The following is a 23,824-nucleotide window of genomic DNA, read 5'->3' as shown; positions in this document are numbered from 1 at the left end:
AGAGGGTGAGACAGAGTCAGGCAGAGGGTGAGACAGAGTCAGGTCAGAGGGTGAGACAGAGTCAGGCAGAGGGTGAGACAGTCAGGCAGAGGGTGAGACAGAGTCAGACAGAGTCAGGCAGAGGGTGAGACAGAGTCAGGCAGAGGGTGAGACAGAGTCAGGCAGAGGGTGAGACAGAGTCAGGCAGAGGGTGAGACAGAGTCAGGTCAGAGGGTGAGACAGAGTCAGGCAGAGGGTGAGACAGTCAGGCAGAGGGTGAGACAGAGTCAGACAGAGTCAGGCAGAGGGTGAGACAGAGTCAGGTCAGAGGGTGAGACAGAGTCAGGCAGAGGGTGAGACAGAGTCAGGTCAGAGGGTGAGACAGAGTCAGGCAGAGGGTGAGACAGAGTCAGTCAGAGGGTGAGACAGAGTCAGGTCCGGCTGGCTTTCCTGACTTACTGTCTTTTGAAGAGCTTGTTGACATCTCTCTCTCTGCTGAATACAGAAAGATGTCGGGGGAGGGGGGAGGGGCACGGAGGTGGGCAGGAGTTAGGACCTGGGGGGAGGATTTGAGAGTTTGCTGGTCTGGTTGAGCATATGAGAGGTGATGCTAAACTTAATTAGGCTATAGCATACACACACACACACACACACACACACACACACACACACACACACAGTCAGCTGTTCTAGTAGCGGATTCCTCATTGTCTTGGACTTGTGCGCAATAGATCAAGGGAGGCAAATTCACCTGCTGCATCAACACATCAGCTACTGTACAGTGATGGGGGCCGCCGTCATCCATGATTGGAAGTTGTAAACCCTCATTACCGTTTTGCTTGCACCTGTGTTTATCCTGCCTTTTCGACACAAAATGGCAGCTGTGAAAAGGGCCCATTGCTCCAACCTGTGAAATCACTTGCTATTAGATGGACATAATTTACTGTGTTGACTGTGTGTGTTTAATTTAACTAGCTGGCAGAAAAGTGACAGAATTACGGGCGGCTAACGTTAGATTTGTGTGGGCTCAGTTTTGAACCTAACATTGGGTTACGTTAAGGAGAGATAGAAACACAGCAGCAGGCAGCCTACACGGTATGTAATGGGAGAGAGTTCCTGGAAACAGGCGAGTTGAATTCACAATTGAAGACTTGTAACATTACTGACATTGGGTTGAAAACAGGAAAGAACGTGAAGTTTCTTCTTTCTTAACATTTTCACAACACAAGCGACTTCTGCTCATCTTCTCTTCCTCTCCGCCTTACCGCTTCTCTGAACTGGGGATAAGGTACGCTTTGCCGCTTGTTTAATGCCGCCCGTGCGTCCCCCGTGTGTCGCGGCTGAGTGGAGTTAGCCTTTTTTATTATTAAATCTGCCAAATTTTAATTCAAACTGATAATCACGATGGTCCGATGTAGAAGGGTCAGAGGTCGATGGGGGTCGGCCCATCGACGATGGTCGATGCCATCTTCCATGGTGCCAACCCTAGTTTATAGCATCATCTACAGACCTGTTGGCTCTGTAGGCAAACTGCAGGGGGTCAAGGAGTGGGTCCCAGATTTCATTTGAGGTACGACAGAACAAGGTGATTGAAGAACCTCATGACCTGCAGAGGTCAAGGCGACAGGTCTTTAGTCCTTTAGTGCTACAAGCTTTGTGTTTTTGGGGGACGGGGATAATAGAGGGTTTCCAACTTCCATGATTGCAAGTTGGAAACCCTCATTAGTGTTTCGCTTGCACCTGGGTTTTACCCTGCCTTTTTGACACAAAATGCCCCCCGTGAAAAGGGGTGAGACAGAGTCAGGTCAGAGGGTGAGACAGAGTCACGTCAGAGGGTGAGACAGAGTCAGGCAGAGGGTGAGACAGAGTCAGGCAGAGGGTGAGACAGAGTCAGGTCAGAGGGTGAGACAGAGTCAGGCAGAGGGTGAGACAGAGTCAGGCAGAGGGTGAGACAGAGTCAGGTCAGAGGGTGAGACAGAGTCAGGCAGAGGGTGAGACAGAGTCAGGTCAGAGGGTGAGACAGAGTCAGGCAGAGTCAGGCAGAGGGTGAGACAGTCAGGCAGAGGGTGAGACAGAGTCAGACAGAGTCAGGCAGAGGGTGAGACAGAGTCAGGCAGAGGGTGAGACAGAGTCAGGTCAGAGGGTGAGACAGAGTCAGGCAGAGGGTGAGACAGTCAGGCAGAGGGTGAGACAGAGTCAGACAGAGTCAGGCAGAGGGTGAGACAGAGTCAGGTCAGAGGGTGAGACAGAGTCAGGCAGAGGGTGAGACAGAGTCAGGTCAGAGGGTGAGACAGAGTCAGGCAGAGGGTGAGACAGAGTCAGTCAGAGGGTGAGACAGAGTCAGGTCCGGCTGGCTTTCCTGACTTACTGTCTTTTGAAGAGCTTGTTGACATCTCTCTCTCTGCTGAATACAGAAAGATGTCGGGGGAGGGGGGAGGGGCACGGAGGTGGGCAGGAGTTAGGACCTGGGGGGAGGATTTGAGAGTTTGCTGGTCTGGTTGAGCATATGAGAGGTGATGCTAAACTTAATTAGGCTATAGCATACACACACACACACACACACACACACACACACACACAGTCAGCTGTTCTAGTAGCGGATTCCTCATTGTCTTGGACTTGTGCGCAATAGATCAAGGGAGGCAAATTCACCTGCTGCATCAACACATCAGCTACTGTACAGTGATGGGGGCCGCCGTCATCCATGATTGGAAGTTGTAAACCCTCATTACCGTTTTGCTTGCACCTGTGTTTATCCTGCCTTTTCGACACAAAATGGCAGCTGTGAAAAGGGCCCATTGCATGGACGTGTGGGCATGAATCACAAGTTTAGGTGTAAAAGAAAAGCGGATGAATTAATTGACTGACTGGCTGAATGGCTGACTAATTGACTGCCTAATTAACTAGATGACTAGACTGTTATATTGGCTGACTTACCGTTATAAAAAAAAAATAGCCTCATTTAAGTTCCCTTTTTATCCTCACTAACTGACTAAAAAAATGAAGGCGCTGTGGGGGCCATGTCATGGTCAGATGGTCTTCATTTCACGGCATTATGCGCATCAGCAGCATCCAGGGCTGAGACTGACGTGGAGCATTTTGCACTAAAGGGGGAGTGTTAATTGATTGCAATAACCGCAGGGAAACAACAGCGTCTGTCAAGCTGCCGTGATGAAGATCACCTGAGCACGAGCGCGGCTGCCTGGGAGAAATAAACAGCTTACCTTGTGGAGGGAGGAACAGGCGCTGCGCTCCTCATATGGAGATCCACATCAGACAATTGCTCCCCCCTAAAAAATAAAATCCAGATTTGCCACCGAGCCTCGATGCCACCGTGTTCAGACCATGCGCCAAAACAAGTACAGAAAGTGAATATTGATCGGATAGATGAAGTGGAGAGAGATGTTTCTTCTGTAAAGTGGCTCCAGCAGGCAGCAGGCTCTGAGCGGCGCACACAGCCCGTCTGACAGCCAAGCCAGCGCAGCTGTGACACGAGTTTGGACCAGTGTCAAGCTCTACGCGATGACAAACGCGACTTCCGGTGAGCACTTTCAAAGTAAAGTCCGTTATTGGCCAACGTGTTGCAATACTGTATTTTGTTTTTTAAATCAACCCCCCCCCTCTCTCTCTCTCTTTAAGAAAAGGCACCAAACTGAATGATGTCACAATGTCTATGACATTATCAGTGATGTCACTCGAGCAATTGTAATGTCATCATGTCTATCATCAGTGATGTCACTCGAGCACTCGATGATGTCATCAGTGATTGTCAATTGTGCAATTGTGATGTCATCAGTGAGTGATGTCATCAGTGATGCGAAGTTGGGGAGGCCATGCAGCAGCCGAGCTGCGGACGAGGCCAAAGTTGAGCAATTGTATGCTGAGTGACGCAGGGCCGGTTCCAGAGCAAGATGATAGGGGTGCATCCTAGATAGGAAGGGGTGCAGATGCCCGGCCAAAGGCCGGGCCCACTCAGGTGGCCGGCCGCCCGAAAATTTTTACATGTTATTTGCTCTGATGAAGGTCTAGTCGACCGAAAGCTTAATAAATGTGAAATCTGTACAGATTCAAGTGTGCGGAAATTCCTTTTATACATGTTATTTTACTAAAAATAATGCATTTGACCATCATTTCAAGTAGAATGATACCACCCAAGCAAGAATATTTCAAGTGTTTCAAGTGCTTTACTGAAATATTTGGACCATATAATGATAATACAATTATCTCAACCTTAAAAGGTTACATATAGGTGCCAAAAAGCCATAAAATCACATCAAAGAACAAAGAAAAACAACAACTATAATTCAAGTTTAAACAGTAAGTGTGCAGCTGTAGCATTTTTTTTTTTTTTTTTTTTTTTACTTTTCAACTGAGCATGCAGACAATTAAAATAAGGGTGCAATGCATGCTTTTGCACCCCCGTAGAACTAGGGCCTGGAGTGACGTCACTCGAGCACTCGATGATGTGATGGTCACTCACGCAATTGTGATGTCATCAGTGATGCAAAGTTGTGCAAATTGTGCACTCTGCATGCCAATAGAGCAGGTGAGACCATGCAGCAGGTGAGGCCATGTAGCAGTCAAGCTGCGGGCGAGGCCGTGCAGCGGCCAAGCTGTATGCGAGCCCGCAAGCTGCAGGGCGGGCAAGGCTGCACAGCGGGGTGGAGTGGGATTCGAACCGCCGGCCTCCCACTTCCAAAGCGCACACGTTAACCTGCGTTGTGTTGACGGCACTTGCAGCAACCCATGTTAAGGGCTTGCCCAGGGGTGGAGCGGGATTCGAACCGCCGACCTCCCGCTTCCAAAGCGCACACGCTAACCACTATGAGAGCTAGCTCCCTTGGTGGAGCTGATTAACGGGCCTGGGGAGTGAGTTTAACCCTCACAGTCATTCCTAATTTCGCCCTCTTTTCAAACAGCTAAAATGCGGTTACAACATTGTGTCAAAAAATACACATTTGTTTCATCATATTGACAATTGGTTAGTTGTAGCTTGAAAGTCTGCTTTAAAGAGATACAATATTGATTAGATTTCTCCAAAGTCATCTTGTACTGACAGGTGAAATGTGGTCTACACAAACACTAGGCCTATAGTCGATTTCAACGCATTTAATGTCACATGATGAAATGTTAATGTAATGTCACATAATAACCCTCACTTCTACACTTTGTCCACAGAAATGTATCCAATGTAATACTATTAAGAAAAAGCTTAGGATTGAGACAATTGACATGCCTGATTAAATGTAATCATGACATTGCCATTATTTTGAGAATTTCTGTCCTGTAATACATTTTCCAGGTCTGTTTGAAAATTACACTTTTATTTTGAAGAAAAAGTACATATCTTCCGGCTATCTGTGTCAACTTGACGCAGCTCTGCGTAGGCAAGCCATGACCAACATGGTGTGTAAAAAAAGTCTTATTAGCCATATTATTATATCTACCACCATGTATTATGCATTACTATAACGTTCATGTTACTGCAAGGTCTAATAGTGTTGTATTAAGTGAGTCGTCTAATGAAATTGTGAATTTCTGGTGGCCTTATTGTAGGCTATTTTCTATCTCCTATAATATACCTATAATATTCCTATAGGGTCTCATAGTCTGACTTAATAATGCCTTTATATTACTTATCCTACACATTTTCTTTATCCTCTATAGTATTATTCATATAGGTTTAAAACTTGCTGTGATGTCCGTCTAAAATGTATTCTATGAAAAATGTATTATCTTCATCATCATCATCATCAACATGTCGCCTCCAAACTTCACATACAAACCCAGTTTTAAAGAACCCAGACAGAGGAAAAGAAAGCTTTGCACGGAGGTTTTTTAATGTCAAGCAAACTACCAACAGCAGCTTGAAACGCATTAAAAAGTGTCGTCTCTCTCCGGTGAATGTACTGTATGTATGATGTGGGAGGTGCCAGTCCTCTGAAAGCATCTCGTTCAGAAGGACCAGTTATACTTGAGTTAGTGGTGCGTGTCCGGGTCCATCATTCACCTGGCTGTAATACAGCGACCCCACCTCATCACCCCCTGCACAGCCCAGCCAAATAGAGCCATCACCCGTCACCATGCAGGGTGGATCAAAGGGTGTGTGTGTGTGTGTGTGTGTGTGTGTGTGTGTGTGTGTCTACCAGAGGGGGGGGGTGTGTGTGTGTGTGTGTGTGTGTGTGTGTGTCTACCAGAGGGGGGGGTGTGTGTGTGTGTGTGTCTACCAGAGGGCCCCCCCCCCCCACCCCCCCCCCCCCCCCTTTATGATGAGGTGAGGAATAGAAGCTGGCACGGTATGAAGGCAGTGTTTCTGACTGACTAATGAGGAGGACATCACAAAGCCTCGGTGAGCCAAACATCTCAAGGCCTCAAGGTCTGCAGCAACAAGCTCACTCACTCACTAACTCATCTCTCGAGACAGACTTTCGACTCACATCGAAAATCTGTCGGCGGCAGGCTCCGTCGAAAGGGGCGCAACAGCGCGCTCGCACGCATGCTGCGCTCTTACCCGATCAAAATGAAGTGAACGTGACCGGTTTGTAGTCCAAACGTATACATTTCAGCGTATAGCAAGTTGCTACTAGCAACGAGCTAGAGTTGTTATTGTTGTTGTCATACCGGTCGGTTGGAGCCAATGGCAGAGCTCGCAGGGAGCGGAAAGGGATTTTCCTCCGCTGCCGGCCACGCCTCTTGACTTCCTGTTGCACCACATTGAAACGAGGCTGCTGCCCCCAGAGGTTAGAGTTTGTTTTTTTGTTTTTTTACCGATGGGTTCCAAGATTGATGACTGACTGACTGACTGACTGACTGACTGACTGACTGACTGACTGGCTGGCTGACTGACACGTACAAACTTTGAAACTTGTGATCATCTATTTACACACTTCTATGCATGGGGGGGGGGGGGGCATGACGGCCCCAGTCACTGTTCTAGTGTTGTTGTTCTCCTTCATGCAGTATTATGGCTCGTGCTTAATGAAGAAAGATTATAAACACAGAGATCTATTGACCGAAGCTTTACTTGCTTTTCACAGATCAATGCAAAGAGCTTCATGTAAAATCCATTTTGTTTGGGATCAAATATTTCCTGCTCACATTCATCAAGTCCAGATCACCACATCTTATAAACCACCTACTCTGCAACTCTCTCTCTCTCTCTCTCTCTCTCTCTCTCTGTCTCTCTCTCTCTCTCTCTGTCTCTCTCTCTCTCTCTCTGTCTCTGTCTCTGTCTCTCTCTCTCTCTCTGTCTCTGTCTCTGTCTCTGTCTCTGTCTCTGTCTCTGTCTCTGTCTCTGTCTCTGTATCTCTCTCTCTCTCTGTCTCTGTCTCTGTCTCTCTCTCTCTCTCTGTCTCTGTCTCTGTCTCTGTCTCTGTCTCTGTATCTCTCTCTCTCTCTGTCTCTGTCTCTGTCTCTCTCTCTCTCTCTGTCTCTGTCTCTGTCTCTGTCTCTGTCTCTGTATCTCTCTCTCTCTCTGTCTCTGTCTCTGTCTCTCTCTCTCTCTCTCTCTCTGTCTCTGTCTCTGTCTCTGTCTCTGTCTCTGTCTCTGTATCTCTCTCTCTCTCTGTCTCTCTCTCTCTCTCTCTCTCTGTCTCTCTCTCTCTCTCTCTCTCTCTGTCTCTCTCTCTCTCTCTATCTCTCCTCTGTCTCTGTCTCTGTCTCTCTCTCTCTCTTTCTCTCTGTCTCTGTCTCTGTCTCTGTCTCTGTCTCTGTGTCTCTCTCTCTGTCTCTCTCTCTCTCTCTCTCTCTCTCTGTCTGTCTCTGTCTCTCTCTCTCTCTCTCTCTCTGTCTCTCTCTCTCTCTCTATCTCTCCTCTATCTCTCCTCTGTCTCTGTCTCTGTCTCTCTCTCTCTCTTTCTCTCTGTCTCTGTCTCTGTCTCTGTGTCTCTCTCTCTGTCTCTCTCTCTCTCTCTCTCTCTGTCTGTCTCTGTACACCGCACACAGCAACATAGTCTTCTAGTGATAAATGCATCATTCTGTAGGAACCTGTGAAACCAGAGGGACATGACACGGTCAAACCAGATCAGTGCCTTTGGTTAGGTCAAACCTACCCCCCCAAACACCCTCACAAAAGACTGTTCTCCCCAGGTTTTGACTAAAGCTGTAACGCTTTTATTTTTCTGTCTTAAATTAAGTCAGGTTTTGTCAGTATTCAATTTTGAGGTTATGGAAATGCTTTTTTTTGTACTACTTAACACGAGTAAATCTGCCATAATGAAACCTTTATCAACATGTAATCAAAGAGGTCAGTCAGGGGACCTACAGTATTGTGTCGTAGCCTACAGCCAGGCAGTCCTCTTCACCCCTCACAGACACCACATACATGTTTTTTGTGTGTTAGTGTGTGTATTTGCGTGTGTGTATTTGCGTGTGTGTGTGTGTGTGTGTGTGTGTGTGCCTAGTGCCTACATATCTGTGTGTGTGTGTGTGTGTGTGTGTGTGTGTGTGTGTGTGTGTGTGTGTGTGTGTGTGTGTGTGTGTGTGTGTGTGTGTGTGTGTGTGTGAGAGAGAGAGAGAGAGAGAGAGAGAGAGAGAGGCTCGTTATAGACATGGACAGTGTGGCCATTCACTCCAACCTGTTAGCTCTGTTTCTGCTGCGCTCTGGGTCGCCGCAATCTGTGGCTCTCCTCTTCCTCATCCTCAGTTTCTATTGACTCTCTCCCTCTCTTTCTCACCCTCTCTCCCTCTTTCTCTCCCTCTCTTTCTCACCCTATCTCCCTCTCTTTCTCACCCTCTCTCCCTCTTTCTCCCCCTCTCTCCCTCTTTCTCTCCCTCTCTTTCTCCCCCTCTCTCCCTCTCTCTCCCTCTCTTTCTCACCCTCTCTCCCTCTCTCTCTCCCTCTTTCTCACCCTCTGCATTTTTTAAATCCTCTCTCACCCCCACCTCTCTGTTGACCCTGGGCAGCGTAGGGGAAGTCTCAGCCACACTGTCCAAGTCCAACACCCCCCCCCCCCCCCCGTGTGTGTGTGTGTGTGTGTGTGTGTGTGTCTGTGTGCGTGTGTGTGGTGTGTGTGTGTGTGTGTGTGTGTGTGTGTGCGTGTGTGTGTGCGTGTGTGTGTGTGTGGTGCCCCCCCCCCGACAGTACGAATCCTGGAGGTTGGCTCACGTCTACGTGAAAACCAAAGCGTTGTGTATTTGGAGATCACAAGTTGTGACGCTGGAGGTTTGGTTCACTGCTGAGCAGGGTGCAAATTACTGTTTGCACCCTGGTTCGATCCCTGGCTCCTCCAGTCCGCATGTAGAAGTGTCGTTGGGCAGGATACTGAACGCCAAATTGCTCACGATGGCTGCGACAGCACCCGGCGTAGTAGCTTACCGCCATCGGTGTATGAATGTCTGTGTGAATGGGTGAACGTACTACTACTTCTTTATTTATTTATTTGTTTATTTGGTCAGGACAGTACACATTAATGAACAGTTACCTATACAGAGTCATCTATATAACATTAAATATGTCAGATTTAGCTAAAAGCTAATTTGCATCCGTAGTCCTCAAGACATAAAAACATACAAGATAAAGACAACATCAAAACAGAATACAGTAGAAAACGCGTAAGCCGCTTTGGATAAAAGCGTTATACACACACACACACACACACACACACACACACACACACACACACACACACACACACACACACACACACACACATATATATATATATACCATTCCATGCAGCAGCGTAGGACCGTCACGCACAGAGCCCTGACCGCAGAGCTCTGAGGCGCTGCTCGATGCACTCCTTGCACTTGTTGACACTGAGGATGTGGTCCTGCTCGCTGAGCAGCAGAGACAGGCCCTGCATCTGCAGGAGGGCTCGGTGGTAGCGCAGGAGCGATGCTTCCCCCTGGTGGAACATCTCATCCAGCGCAGCGGCCTGCACCATCTGCACCGTGTGGCTGAAGAGCAGCCTCTCGGCGGTGATGGAAGGGATGCGGTACGTTAGACGGCGCTTCCCGGAGAAGAAGCGCGCCAGACGATCGCCGAGCGCGCGGCAGGACGCCACGTTCACCTTGTACAGCTCGTTCATCCTCCTCAGGACTTGTTTCACAGTGGCAGACGGGTAGAGTTTGCCCTGTTTGACTCGCGTCATGGCTGTGTGCAAGGCCATGGACAAGAGTTCTGTGGTCTTAAAGTACAGGACCAGCTGTTCTGCATGACTCCACTCTCCGCTGAGCGAGCGTATCTGCTCTGCCAACAGGCTCTGCTGCTGCTGGGGGAGGGAGGGATGAGATGCTGCCCCATGCTGCTGCCCCATAGCTCCTCCGGCCCCGCAGGATCCAGCGACCTCCATCAGACAGCAGGTGAAATCCAGCGTGAAGCGCAGGCTTTGCAAAGTGTCTGTGTGTTCCTGATCCATCAGGGTCTCCTCAGGAAGCTCGGGAGCCTCGGAGGTTACAGGACCACCCGTGTTGGTAGTGATGGTGTCACTGAAGCCATAGTGGGGAATGGAAGGAGCATCGGACCGCCTGCTGGTCTGGGGGTAGTGGCTCGTGAATGGGCCAGCTGGGCTGGTGAAGTATTTCCTATGTCGGGAGGTCTGAGGTGGGGTGCTGCTACTAGTGGGTGGGGAGCCCACAGGGAAAACCACTGGTGCTGTGCTGCTGAAGCCAGGCACCAAGCCTGACGGGGGTACTGTTATGTCTATGGCTGGGTCAGAGGTCAGGTTCTCTGTGCGTCCTCGTTCACCCACAGGTCCACCTGCTCCAAACGTAGGCATCAGCAGCATGTCGGACAGACAACCTGCGCTCTGGGACGGTCCAAAGACCTTGGTGTCCTCGTTCAGTCTGTGGACACAGTGAGTCTGTCGCGCCTGTTGTCCCGGGTCTCTAGGCTTTGGTGGGACAGTCCTGCTGCCAGGGGAACCTAGGACCAAACCTTGCTGTGTTAGGAAGGCCACACGGTTCGGAGATCTGGGTGGCTTGGGGAATTCAAATGGAGGAATGGTCCTGGAAGGAGAGCCCAGGATGGTGGGAAGAGGGCTGCCCTGCATCAGCTCGCTGAGCCTGACGGAGGAGTGCAGAGGATGGACAGTCATCAGACCCGCCTGGGGGGTCACCACCGGGTCCGAGTGCTGCTTGCTGATTTGCCTGCTGCCTGTTGCCTGCCTGCCGCACTCTAACAGTCTCGCCATCTGTGGATGCTGCTCCGTGGTCATCCGAGGGTGAGTCTGCTGAAGAGCTTGAGGAGAGAGCTGGAAGGGTCTGGCTCCCCCCAGCGACAGCCCTAGGATGATGGGAGCCACTTCCTGGACATACGGTGCCGAAGGCCCAGTCCTGGCAAAGCCCAATGAGCTTCCGCTGCTGCAGCGATGCACTGGGGTGGACCTCGGTGGCAAGCCATCATGTTTGGGAGAATGGAGGTTCTGCTCCATGCGCTGGTAGTTTTGGACCTGAGTGGGAACTGGGATAGGCATAGACTGTCCATAGTTACCATAGTTACTACCATAGTTACTTGCTGAGAACTCGCTGGACCTGACAGTGCTTGGAGAGCCGTTGTTGGAAGGTGAGTGCGGTGGGGATTTGGTTTGGCTACACAGACCTGCAGAGGCCAGAAGAGAGCCACTGTTCATCATGTTGTCCTGCAGTCCTTTGCTCTCACAGGTGAGCTCACCTGTGGTGAAGTGAGCGGGCACAATGACAAAGTCATCTGTGTTAAAGGATGAGTTCTTGCTGCTGCTGCCGCCGCCTCCTCCAGACGAGTCCTTCAGGAGGAAACCGGCGTCCTCCTGGGTATGGGATGCTCCTTTGGCATGCAGAAGCTGAACCTCAGCCAGAGACTGTGGTGTTGAGGTGGGGTGAGAAGTGGAAGAGTTGCTACAGGAGCTGGCCGACACAGAGCTCGGGAAGCATGTCATGGTCTCAGTAGGAGTTGTCGTTTTCGTGGATGAGCTGGCCTCCAGGAAAGGATGACAGACAAACTCATCAAAGTCCATGCGGTCCTTGGGGTCGTGCTGCAGCAGACCGAGCAGCAGGTGTCTCAGATGACACGATGTCTTTCTGGGGATGTTGGGGCTGAGATTCTTATTTTTTTCATAGAACAGCTGCAGGTCCTGGGGACTTCTAGCCTGAAAAGGCGCCTTCCCAGTCAGACACTGGAACACTATGGTTCCTATGCTCCACAAGTCGGCTTTGGCATCATAGTTCTGCGACATGATGACCTCAGGAGCCATGTACATGGGCGTGCCACAGAGAGTCGCCGCCATCCTGTTGTGCTGGAGGTACCTGGCAAAGCCGAAGTCCGCTATCTTGATGCAGGTGTTTTTGGAGTGGGACTTGCGTCCTCCTGGAGGGTAGGAGACCAGGATGTTCTGTGGTTTCAGGTCCCGGTGGATGATGCCTTTGGCCTGCAGGACCTTCATGGCCGCTGCAATCTGTTGCAGCAAAACACGAATGGTGTCCTCGCTCAGTGTGGAGTGTAAATAGTCAGCAAGGTCCCCACCATTGCAGTACTCCATTACCAAGTACACTGAGCTGGCAGTTTCCTGAAAGTCCAGTAATGCAACAATGTTCTCGTGTTTCAGCTCTTTGAGTATTTTGACCTCTTTGCCCAACAATGTCTGGGATTTGGCGAGCTTCTTCTTGTTGATGCATTTCACTGCCACCTCCCACTCATGTTTCTCTGTGTGCCTGCCTTTGAACACCACAGCATATGCGCCATGTCCTATCAAGTCCTTCCGACTGAACTCAAATGTACCCACTGTCTCCATAGTCCTGCCAACCAAGCTTTCTACACACTGCACTCGAGCAAGTGTGTCACCGGAATGCTCTCGCATCATATCATCGATCACATCATGCTCGAGTGACATCACACACCACAGACACAGACTAGAAATACCCATGTGAATTTCTTCTTCTTCTTCTGTGGTGTTTTATGGCAGTTGGCATCCTTTATATTGCATTACCGCCTCCTTCTGGATTTATCCAGCCGCTGTTTCCCTACATTCTGTAAAACCCGATTCATGTACCCTTCTTCTCTGGTGAGGGTATCGCCGTGTGAATTTTCCCACAAATTTGCTATATGCCAGGCAGCCTGTGTGTTACTGATGACATCACCGATGACATCACTGACGACGTCATCCATCATTTGGCTGCCTGGCGAAAATATTATTGACAGACAGACAGATAGATGGCTGCAGGCCACTGTCATCAGTCATGTAACAAGAGTAATTGTGATGTCATCAGTGAGTGATGTCATCATCAGTGATGTCACGCTTTGTCCTCAGGGTTGTCCTCAGTGTTGTCAGTCAGTCAGTCAGCCTTCCTTCCGCCCTTCAGACAGAGGCAGATGTAGGCCGGCAGCCAGCTGCCTAGCAAAAAAATAGCTAGGAATCTCACTACTATAATACGGAGAGAGGTGTGATTCCGCCATAGTTGTGCGGCGCACAATTGCTCAGAACAGCTTGTTCGAGTGACATCAGTGATGACATCACTATTGCTTGAGGGACATCAGTGATGACATCACAATTGCTCAAGTGACATCGGTGATGCTCGAGTGACATCACTGGTGAGTGTGACATCACTGATGACATCACAATTGCTCGAGTTTCTATCACTGGTGCCAGTGCCACTACTATAATCTCTCATGGCGCACAATTGCCCAACTGCGCATGCTCAGAACGCCTTGCTCAGCTGTGCGGCCTCACCCGCCCTGCAGCTTGCATACGCAGCTCGGCCAACTTCGCATGCCTATGACATCATCAGTGATGTCATAAGATGATTTTAGTCAATAATTATGTCACTGAAGGCATCAATGATGATGTCATAGCCATTGTGGCATCATCAGTGGGACAAAAATGTTAAACAAACAAACAAACAAACAAAGTCCACTAGCTCCCTTTCATATGATGATGATGGTGGATGTGAAGTTGTTTAAAGGGGACCTACGATGTCGTTATGCGTCATGGGGCGTCATGCAAGCGAAAATGCTGAGGGGCCGACATTCGACAGCGACCAAAGGTCCCCGGCTAAATAATTTCGGTGGCGACCTAAGGTCTGAATAGATCTGCAATGATTCAATCAGTCTGCCCAGATAAAGTGTGCTGAATCCACTCATGATTGATTGATGTCACATTTAAGATGCTGGAATAAGAAAATTAGGACATTTTTCCTTCAAGAAATTTCTCAAAATGATTAATAGATTATCAAAATAGGCAATTAATGTAATATTTGGTAATTAATTAATACATTTTTCAGACCAGTATTTTATATTTGTATTGTGATACATGTTTTGAGCAAGTATTTGAATTGTATCAAAATACTTTTTGATGTATTTTCGCCCATCTCTGCATGCTGTGTTAAAGTTGTGTGAACTGTCGCAGCTTTTTAAAATGTAAACAGAGTTAGACGGCTAGAGTGAGACACTCCCAAAGCTCAGGCTCCATAGGGTTCCATTGCCGGTGCCGCCCAGTGACGCTGTTTGTTTACCAAAATGTGCTCAGCTGATCCCTCAGGCTATAAAAGGCATCAAGGTTTGAAGCATGTTAGGTGGAAACATGATGTGGACTCTTTTGGTTCTCTGCAGTGTGATTGTCTCACATGGCGTGCAAGGTATGGCATAGTGATTGATATCTTAGTGTTGTGTTTAATGACATGCCTTTCATTCTTAGACAGGAACTGCTCATTGACAGTGTTGGGGGTAACTCATTACAAAAGTAACATATTACATGTAATGTATTACTTTTAGCAGTAACTCAGTAATATAACTTATTACTTATTTCAGTAATATATCGTTACTTTTTCAAGTAACTCAAGTTACAAATAGAGTTACATTTTTAAATCAAAGCACATATTTAAATCAAGATACAATCATTTCTTAATCAGTTTTGATGCAAATAACCACTACAGATGACAATAACAAAGGAAAAGAATAACATTTGCTGGAAAAAGACATGTGCATCACCGCAGGTGTGAGTTCTCCATGGCTGTTGCTGTTGAGTCTATTTCAAGAAGTGAATTCCATGATTTCTGTTTGTCAACCACGCGTGTCTGAGATCGTTTATTAGCATCGGCAGCAGACAGGAAGCAAAACTTCCAACTGCTATTATCTTTAGAAAAAGGTGTAAGGTGTTCTTATTTCGTAGTCTATATAAGTGAACTCCACATAGACTACACGTCACAAAGTAAGGACACTGGAGCACTCTTTTCCGTCTGCACGTTTATTTAGGTAGACTGACGTTTTGACAGGTAGCCTCTGTCTTCTTCAACTTTTTTCTATGTACACCATGTATACACTGAACCAGGACCATTTCATTCTAAAATTGGCTGAAGCGCGCTGGACTTTATGTTGGACTTTGCTGTTGTTGTCCAGCTCCATTTTTCTTCTTCTCCAAAACTCGTGCACTAGTTGTGGTCAGTGTGGTCATCTCTCGCTCCAAAGCGGAAACCTGACATGTCATCCCATGTTTTTTCATTGGTCCGTTTGCCATCAGTTGATAGCCTTTTGGTTTGCATGTTTGGATTTAAATTAATTCAAATTGTACTGCAGTAATCAATTATGATTTTAAAAGTAACAAAGTAGATTACATAGTGCAATCCATACTTAAGTAAGAGTAAAATTACAGACTTGAAAACATTACTCTTAAAAGTCCAAGTACCCCAAAAAACGACTTAATTACAGTAATTTGCGTAGTTGTAATTAGTTACTTCCACCCCTGGTCAGCTGTTATAGGCGGTTTTCACCAGGTGTGTAGTGCTATCTGGAGAACTGGGGGAGCACACCTATATGAGGAACAACCTCATTTTTACTATTTACTATTTATACTATTTTACTATTGTAAAACCAAACACTTGGATAAAAAGTATGGGAGCTCCGCTCCCCTGCTGCACTCCCAGAGTTGGGCGAAAATACATCAAAAAGTATTTTGATACAAATTACAAATACTTGCTCAAAAAATGTATCACAATACAAATACAAAATACTAGTCTGAAAAATGTATTTGAAATACAAATACATATTTTGTATTTTGAAAATACATAAAAATACATTTGATAAAAACTGATAAAGAGCTGCAACGATTAGTCAATTCATCGATTCATTGCCAAATATTACATTAATTGCCTATTTTGATAATAAGCATCTCAAATGTGACATTTTCTTTTTTCTTTAGATGGTAAATCGTATCTTTAGTCCTCTGTCACAGTATTCTCCTTTGTGTAACGTACCCTCTAACACACTCTTCCATTTCAGTTTTAGTTGTTTTTCAGCACAGCTAATTTCTCCCTCACTTCAACTGTTATTCGCCTTCTGCAGAAGCGTCATGCCCATTGAAACTGCAGTTGCCCCCTCAGATTTTTTTGTGGGGAAAAGAGAGAAAAAGAATCATGGGGGTCATTAGTAGTAGAGCATCAATCCCCTTTTCAAACATGTGAAAATGAAATGCTGTTAGTTATTATAGGCATAGTTTGCATAGCAATTTAGTTGGCTTACTTGTACCTACCATGCAGCTAAAGTTAGCATTGGAATGTTAGCCAGAGCTGTTATGGCAGTGAGGTGAGCTGTTAGTTTCTACCACCACTATCACAGGTTATACTGTAGTTACTGTAGCAAAACACTGAATTCCATTTGATGTATCCAGGTCAATATGCAGTTCTTGTGGATATAGTCTTTTTATGTGAATAACATTTTAGGTGAAGCAATGAGCTATTTCAAGAAAAGTGGCAGCAGTCTAGAAGCTATAGTGTAGAAGTGAGTGACTAAGCGAATAACCATAAAATCACAAATAATTGACCAAAATCTCTAAATAAATATACAGTATTTACGCTAATGAGAAAAGGAGCAAAATATTGATGGTTAAAACTGAATAATGACATCACAACAGTCTAATCCTAATGTTAATTTAAAATGAGATATTCCTCTAAATCTGCCTTCAAATGTCCAACATTTTAGAAATAGCTAAATGGAGCCATTGATAGATAAATCAATCAATCATGAGTGGATTCAGCACACTTTATCTGGGCAGACTGATTAAATCATTGCAGATCTATTCAGACCTTAGGTCGCCACTGAAATGTTTTAGCTGGGGACCTGTGGTCGCTGCCAAATGTCGGCCCCTCGGCATTTTGGCCTTCTGTGAGGGCTTTTGACTTACAGTATAGCCAGCATTTCTACATGTTAACCTCAAGATTATCATGTTTAGCCATAGATATCTGACATCATAATAGTATATACATATAACAACATCCATTATAACATTTAACAACTTCACATCCATCATCATCAGGGAGCCAGTGGACTTTGTTTGTTTGTTTCAAATTTTGCCCCACTGATGATGTCACAATGGCTATGACATCTTCATTGATGTCATCAGTGACATCATTATTGACTAAAATCATCTTATAACATCACTGATGGCATAGGCATGCGAAGTTGAGCAATTGTGCGCTGCGTATGCCAATACAGCAGGCGAGGCCACGCAGCAGCCGAGCTGCGTATGCAAGCTGCAGGGCGGGTGAGGCCAGCCGCGCTGGAACTACTTTTAAGTAGGGGGTGCTGTAAGGAAGGGACTCTCGGCGCTGCCCGCGTCAAAGAAAATGTGATGTTTTTTGGACTTTTAGACATATTTAGAGGAATATTTAATTTTAAATTAATATTATACTGTTGTGATGTCATTATTCAGTATATTCTCCTCTTCTCTGCAGCATTATTCAATTTACCCTCAGGACAGTGATAGCCTACCTGCTATTCCTCCCATCTTCTCTTTCTTTTTTTTTAATCTTCTTAATTTTTGTCTCCGACTCCATGAACAAAGTAAACACAGCTATGTAAACACTAGTTTCAATGTGAGGCTAAATAAACAAAACATCAGCATTTCCCGGGGTGCACGCTTCACATTGTGTGGATCCTATTTTTACCCAAGAACCACTGAAGAACCACTGCGTTGAGCAAAGATCGTCTATGGACAAGGTATCCACTACACAGCACAGACTCATGCACAGAAACACAGTAGAGCCAAATCCAACAATTTCAAAAATCCCATCTCTTGCCACCAGGGGGTGCGGCCGCACCCTCAGCACCCACCTTCCCGCGCCCATGGGTGAGGCCACACAGCGGCCGAGCTACCGAGCCTGCGTAGCAAGCGAGCCAATCAAGTGCACTGCGTAGTGTCAGTAAATTGTCACATACAGTATATAGTCTTTATCTAACAATATAGAAATACAGCAACATCATTTATTCCATCACAAAAGGTGGCTTTTCAGTAGCATGTAACCATGGTACTTAAAGTTGCCGCAGTATGGCTTTCATGGTGAGCGGAACTTGCTAATCCTGTGGCTAGTACTAGTTTAGACCGAAGAAGTGATGTGAAGTGCGACTCAAGACTCACATGGGTTGAGGGGGTGACTCGGGTCATGAGTTATGCCCAGTGCTCTACGGGTTATGGTAGTGTCAATGAGGGCTGGTAGGTTAGGAGTGGGGAGACCAATTAGTTTAGAGGATGTTTTAGTGATTTTCACGAGCTTATTTCTATTGGTGAGGGGGAGCATCGTGAAGTAGCAGGTGGCTTGTTTCTATTGGTGAGGGGGAGCATGCTGAAGTAGCAGGTGGCACAGTACTTGCACAGTACTTGAATGCAGCTACAGTACTGCAGTGCAACTCAGCTTACAATGGAATCAATTGAAATGTGCTACCAATCCATTCAAATGCAGGTACTGCAACCTCTCCACCAGTGACATCGTCACCACCAACAATGACAACACCCACTACTGTGGCTCCACCAGTGACATCCTCCTCATCACCACCTACCTCTCCACCAGTGACATCGTCACCACCAACAATGACAACACCCACAGTAGGTAAGTCCCTTCATATGTCTATAGATCCCTCTGCCCAAATGAGATGCGAAATAAAAACGTGGCCTCGCCCGTCCTGCAGCTCACCGAGCTGGTGCTGCAGCTCGCATACGCAGCTCAGCCGCTATGCAGGACAAAGATTGCAGAGCCCACTTGCTCCCTTTTAGTTATGATGATGATGATGATTGAACATATAAAGGGAATGTGAAAATTATTACTTGTGCATTTTATATATTTATGACTCTGTCCATTTTGTTAGTTCCTCTTATCTTTGATCACTGTGCTATTTATTGTCAAATTACATACAGAGAGATTCATGTATCAGTTCTGTATCTTATACCCCAAAGATCGGTTGCATAACATTAATTATCTTTCCTCTGTCATGATTATTCCAATATTATAATGTATGTTTGTAATGACTTGTTTTTTGTAAACAAGGTTGCGGATGTGAGAGCCAGCATTCCCCCCCCCCCCCCCCTCTCCCCCCTCCCCACCTGCCCAGCCAGGCATTCAACTTTGAGCTGTTTTGCCCCTATCTCCCATCAAGATCTCATTGACATAGTTAATTCCATGAAACTCTCTTCCGGTCCACTAGATGTCATCCCCACCTCCATCCTGAAAGAAGCAATCAATTCTGTTGGCCCCGGTTTGGTTTCCATCATCAACTTTTCTCTCGAATCAGGCTGTGTCCCTTCATATTTTAAGCAGGCGGTTGTCGAGCCCCTCCTTAAGAAACCCAACCTGGACCCCTCCCTCCCAAAAAACTATAGACCTATTTCCACGCTGCCTTTCACCTCCAAAGTCCTTGAAAAGGTTGTTGCTAACCAGCTCAATGCTTTTCTGGCCAACACTAACACTCTAGATAAATTCCAATCTGGTTTCCGCACTAAACATTCCACGGAGACTGCACTCCTCAGGGTCTCCTCAGGGTCTCCTCAGGGTCTCCCCTACCCTGCGGGGTCCCACAGGGTTCCATCTGGGCCTCGCTCCTCTGGGCCTTATACTTGCTCCCCCTTGGCTCTCTCATCAGCAGCTTTAAGGGTGTGTCCTATCACTGCTACGCTGATGATATCCAGCTGTATGTCTCTTTTAATCCTCAGAACATGCAGAAAATTAACATGATATCATGTCTATGTTCCCCGGGTTCTATGTTCCCCGGGTTCTATATTCCCCGTTTTTCACTAACCTCTCCCAGCCCCCACGCCAAACCTAACCTCCCCCCATGCCTAAACCTAACCTCCCCCAGACCCTAACCCAAAACCTAACCTCTCCCACCCCCACGCCTAAACCTAAGGTCAGCATTGCGGGTGGTCGGCATAGCGGGTGGACACCATTTGGGGAAAACGGGGAACATAGGACCCGGGGAACATAGGACCCGGGGAACATAGGGATGACCCCTTTGCATGTTGTTTTTAAGATTTTATCCTACTTTTGCTCTGTAAGCCCACCATTTTATGTTACTATTATGCCCTAGTGCCATGTAGGCCTATAATGTTTTGACTGACTGACATATTATGTACAGCACTCTGTGCATTCGTGCTGGGAGGGGTGCTTTACAAATAAACTTTTACTTACTTACTTACTTATTATTTAAATTGCTTGTTTCAATTTCATCTCTACAGCTCGACAATGTCTATAAAGCACAATATCAAGACATCTTCAATCGCTCTGTGATCAACGGCTTCAGGTATACAACATCGATTTTCATATTATATTTGAGAGTTTAAGTTATTTGTGTTTTACCAATGCTCTAGCTGCTACAGCATTGGTAAAACACAAATAACAAACTCTCAAATATGCATGCTGCAGTGTAGCATGCATATTTCAGTCTTAGGTTAGTAATTGTGAGAATTTATTTAATGACATCACCAGTATCCATTTCCTTATGGAAACAAGAACAATTCTCAATTAAGCAAAGCCAAAGTGAGTTACATCACAATGAATGAGCTGAGCCAACCTATATTGTTATTACCTCACATATTGTCGGATATATATGCCAGAAACGGCACATTTCAGACCAGATTTAGGTGCCTTCAAAGATATTTCTTTCTTTATTTGCTTGGTGAATGTTTTCAAACAGTCTTGTGATAATCCGATCACAAGTATATTTGCTCAATTAACATGTCAGATGAAATCAGAAGTCACCATTAATACTATTAGTAGTAGCACTAATACTACTGCTACTATTAATATTGATATGATGAATAATAATACAACTAATTATAATTTATCTTCCAGTCAAGGTTCAATCGTGGTGGATGTTGACCTGATATTTAACAATGCCAGCTCAGTGCCAGACACTAGTGATGTGGCTAACACGTTAGTGAATGCTGTGAACAACTCCACCTTCACCCTTCCAGTGAATGTAACAACCATTGTTGCAAGTAGGATTTTTTTCTTTTTCTTTCAATATTATGACTTAAACACACACTGCAGTTGTCACTGTTCCCAGTGTCCCTCCAGCTTCTGTACCAGGTTATATTTTGTTTTATGCAGGTGTTGATACAGCAACCACTGTTGCTCCCACTGCTGCTCCCACCAGTACAGCTGCTCTCACCAGTACAGCTGCTCCCACCAGTACAGCTGCTCCCACAGCTGCTCCCACCAGTACAGCTGCTCCAACCAGTACAGCTGCTCCCACTGCTGCTCCCACCAGTACAGCTGCTCCCACTGCTGCTCCCACCAGTACAGCTGCTCCCACTGCTGCACCTACTGCTGCTCCCACCAGTACAGCTGCTCCCACAGCTGCTCCCACCAGTACAGCTGTTCCCACTGCTGCTCCCACCAGTACAGCTGCTCCCACCAGTACAGCTGCTCCCACAGCTGCTCCCACCAGTACAGCTGCTCCCACTGCTGCTCCCACCAGTACAGCTGCTCCCACCAGTACAGCTGCTCCCACCAGTACAGCTGCACCCACTGCTCCCAGTGCTGCTCCACCCACAGCTGCTCCCACCAGTACAGCTGCTCCCACAGCTGCTCCCACTGCTGCTCCCACCAGTACAGCTGCTCCCACCAGTACAGCCAGAGATGGGCAGTATTTGAAATACTTGTATTTGAAATACGTATTTCAACTACTTTTTTGTATTTTGTAATTTGTATTTGGCTGGGCAGAGAAAAATGAGATGTAATTTGTATCAAGATACTTTCAGATCTTGTATTTTGTGTATTTCAAATACATAAAATACATTTTTCTTTTCATTCTCAAATTGACACATGTAAACATTGACAGGTTTAAACTAAAGATGGAGAAATTAGTTGTACTAAAAACAACTAAGTGAACTAAACTGAAACCTGATATGAATAAACAGAGAAATTACTTGTACTAAAAAACAACTAACTGGACTGAACTGAAACCTGATTTGAATAGGAGAAATTAGTTGTACTAAAAACAACTAAGTGAACTAAACTGAACTGAAACCTGATATGAAAAGATGGAGAAATAAGGTGTATTGAAAAACAACTAACTGAACTGAAACCTGATGTGAAAAGATGGAGAAATTAGTTGTACTAAAAACAACTAAGTGAACTAAACTGAAACCTGATATGAATAGATGGAGAAATAAGTTGAAAAAACAACTAACTGAACTAAACTGAAACCTGATATGATTCAGAATAGATAGAGAAATAAGTTGTACTGAAAAACAACTAACTGAACTAAACTGAAAGCTGATATGATTCAGAATAGATTGAGAAAGAAGTTGTATTGAAAAACTAACTAACTGAACTAAACTGAAACCTGATGTGAATAGCTGAAGAAATAAGTTGTACTGGAAAAAAAAACAACTAACTGAGCTATACTAAAACCTGATATGAATAGATTGAGAAATAAGTTGTACTGAAAAAAAACCTAACTGAACTAAACTGAAACCTGATTTGAATAGGAGAAATTAGTTGTACTGAAAAACAACTAACTGTCATAAACCTGATTTGAATAGATGGAGAAATTAGTTATACTGAAAAACTATAACTGAACACCAAAAGTACCCTAATGAAAATCAAAAATGTCTTTCTGTTGCTACAAGGATGTCTGAGCTTCACTGTGCATAATGATGGCTGTGCAGATTTTGACACTAGAATGGTGTTACCACTGCTGATAGTGGAAAGTTGTATTCAGTGAGTGATTGTTCTTTAGTAATTATGTTCTAGATAGCCAGGTTGTTTTGGATTTTGTTTATGAAGCAGAAGGAGGGGAAGTCATTTTAAGGATGTAAGGATTTGAACAAGAGTCCAATTTCATGGAAGGCCTTTTTTGGTTGAGATGCAGTTTCTCATCGTTCCTCTCACCGATTCACAATTTCACAACCTTAGACAGGCTGTGCATCAGGGCATTCAATTCCTGAAATGTAACCTTTTCTAGTTGTATAAATATGTTTGCACGTTAAATAAATACTGTGACGACAAGTTACTGACATGGTGGTGAATGTGAAGTTGTTTAAAGGGGACCTACTATGCCTTTTACCTATTTCAGTTATTTATATTGTGTTATGATGTCAGATATCTATGGCTAAACATAGTCAAAGTTCCAAAACTTGAGGTTAACATGCAGAAATGCTGCCTTTAAGTCAAAAGCCCTCACAGAAGGTGATTAACAGCTGAGCTGAAGGAGAAATTAGTTCTACTGAAAAACAACTAAAACTAAAATGGAAGAACTGCAGTGTGTTAGGGAGTACACATACTGTGACAGAGGACTAAAGAGAGGATTTACTGTCTAAGGAAACCAGAAAATTTCACTTTTGAATAGCTGAAATCAGAGAATTAGGACATTTTCCTTAAAGAAATGTCTCTAAATGATTAATAGATCATCAAAATAGGCAATTAATTTAATATTTGGCAATTCATCTATGAATTGACTAATCGTTGCAGCTCTTTATAAGTTTTTATAAAATGTATTTTCATGTATTTTCAAAATACAAAATACGTATTTGTATCTCAAATACATTTTCAGACAGGTATTTTGTATTTGTATTGTGATACATTTTTTGAGCAAGTATTTGTAATTTGTATCAAAATACTTCATGATGTATTTTCGCCCATCTCTGAGTACAGCTGCACCCAC

General features: G+C 45.5%; 1 pseudogene across 1 annotated transcript; it reads right to left on the bottom strand.

The window, feature by feature from the left end:
* Nucleotides 1–9,671: 9,671 nt before the first annotated feature.
* LOC310799701 (serine/threonine-protein kinase ULK1 pseudogene) lies at nt 9,672–12,689 on the bottom strand (annotated as a pseudogene). Its single transcript has one exon. The product of its transcript is annotated as a serine/threonine-protein kinase ULK1 pseudogene (transcript).
* Between the last annotated feature and the right edge of the window lie 11,135 nt (nt 12,690–23,824).

The sequence above is a fragment of the Poromitra crassiceps genome (assembly GCF_964638095.1).
Source record: "Poromitra crassiceps genome assembly, chromosome: 28".
NCBI classification, from domain to species: domain Eukaryota; kingdom Metazoa; phylum Chordata; class Actinopteri; order Beryciformes; family Melamphaidae; genus Poromitra; species Poromitra crassiceps.
The sequence above is the reverse complement of the archived record's forward strand: the minus strand, read 5'-3'. Positions and strand labels throughout refer to the sequence as shown.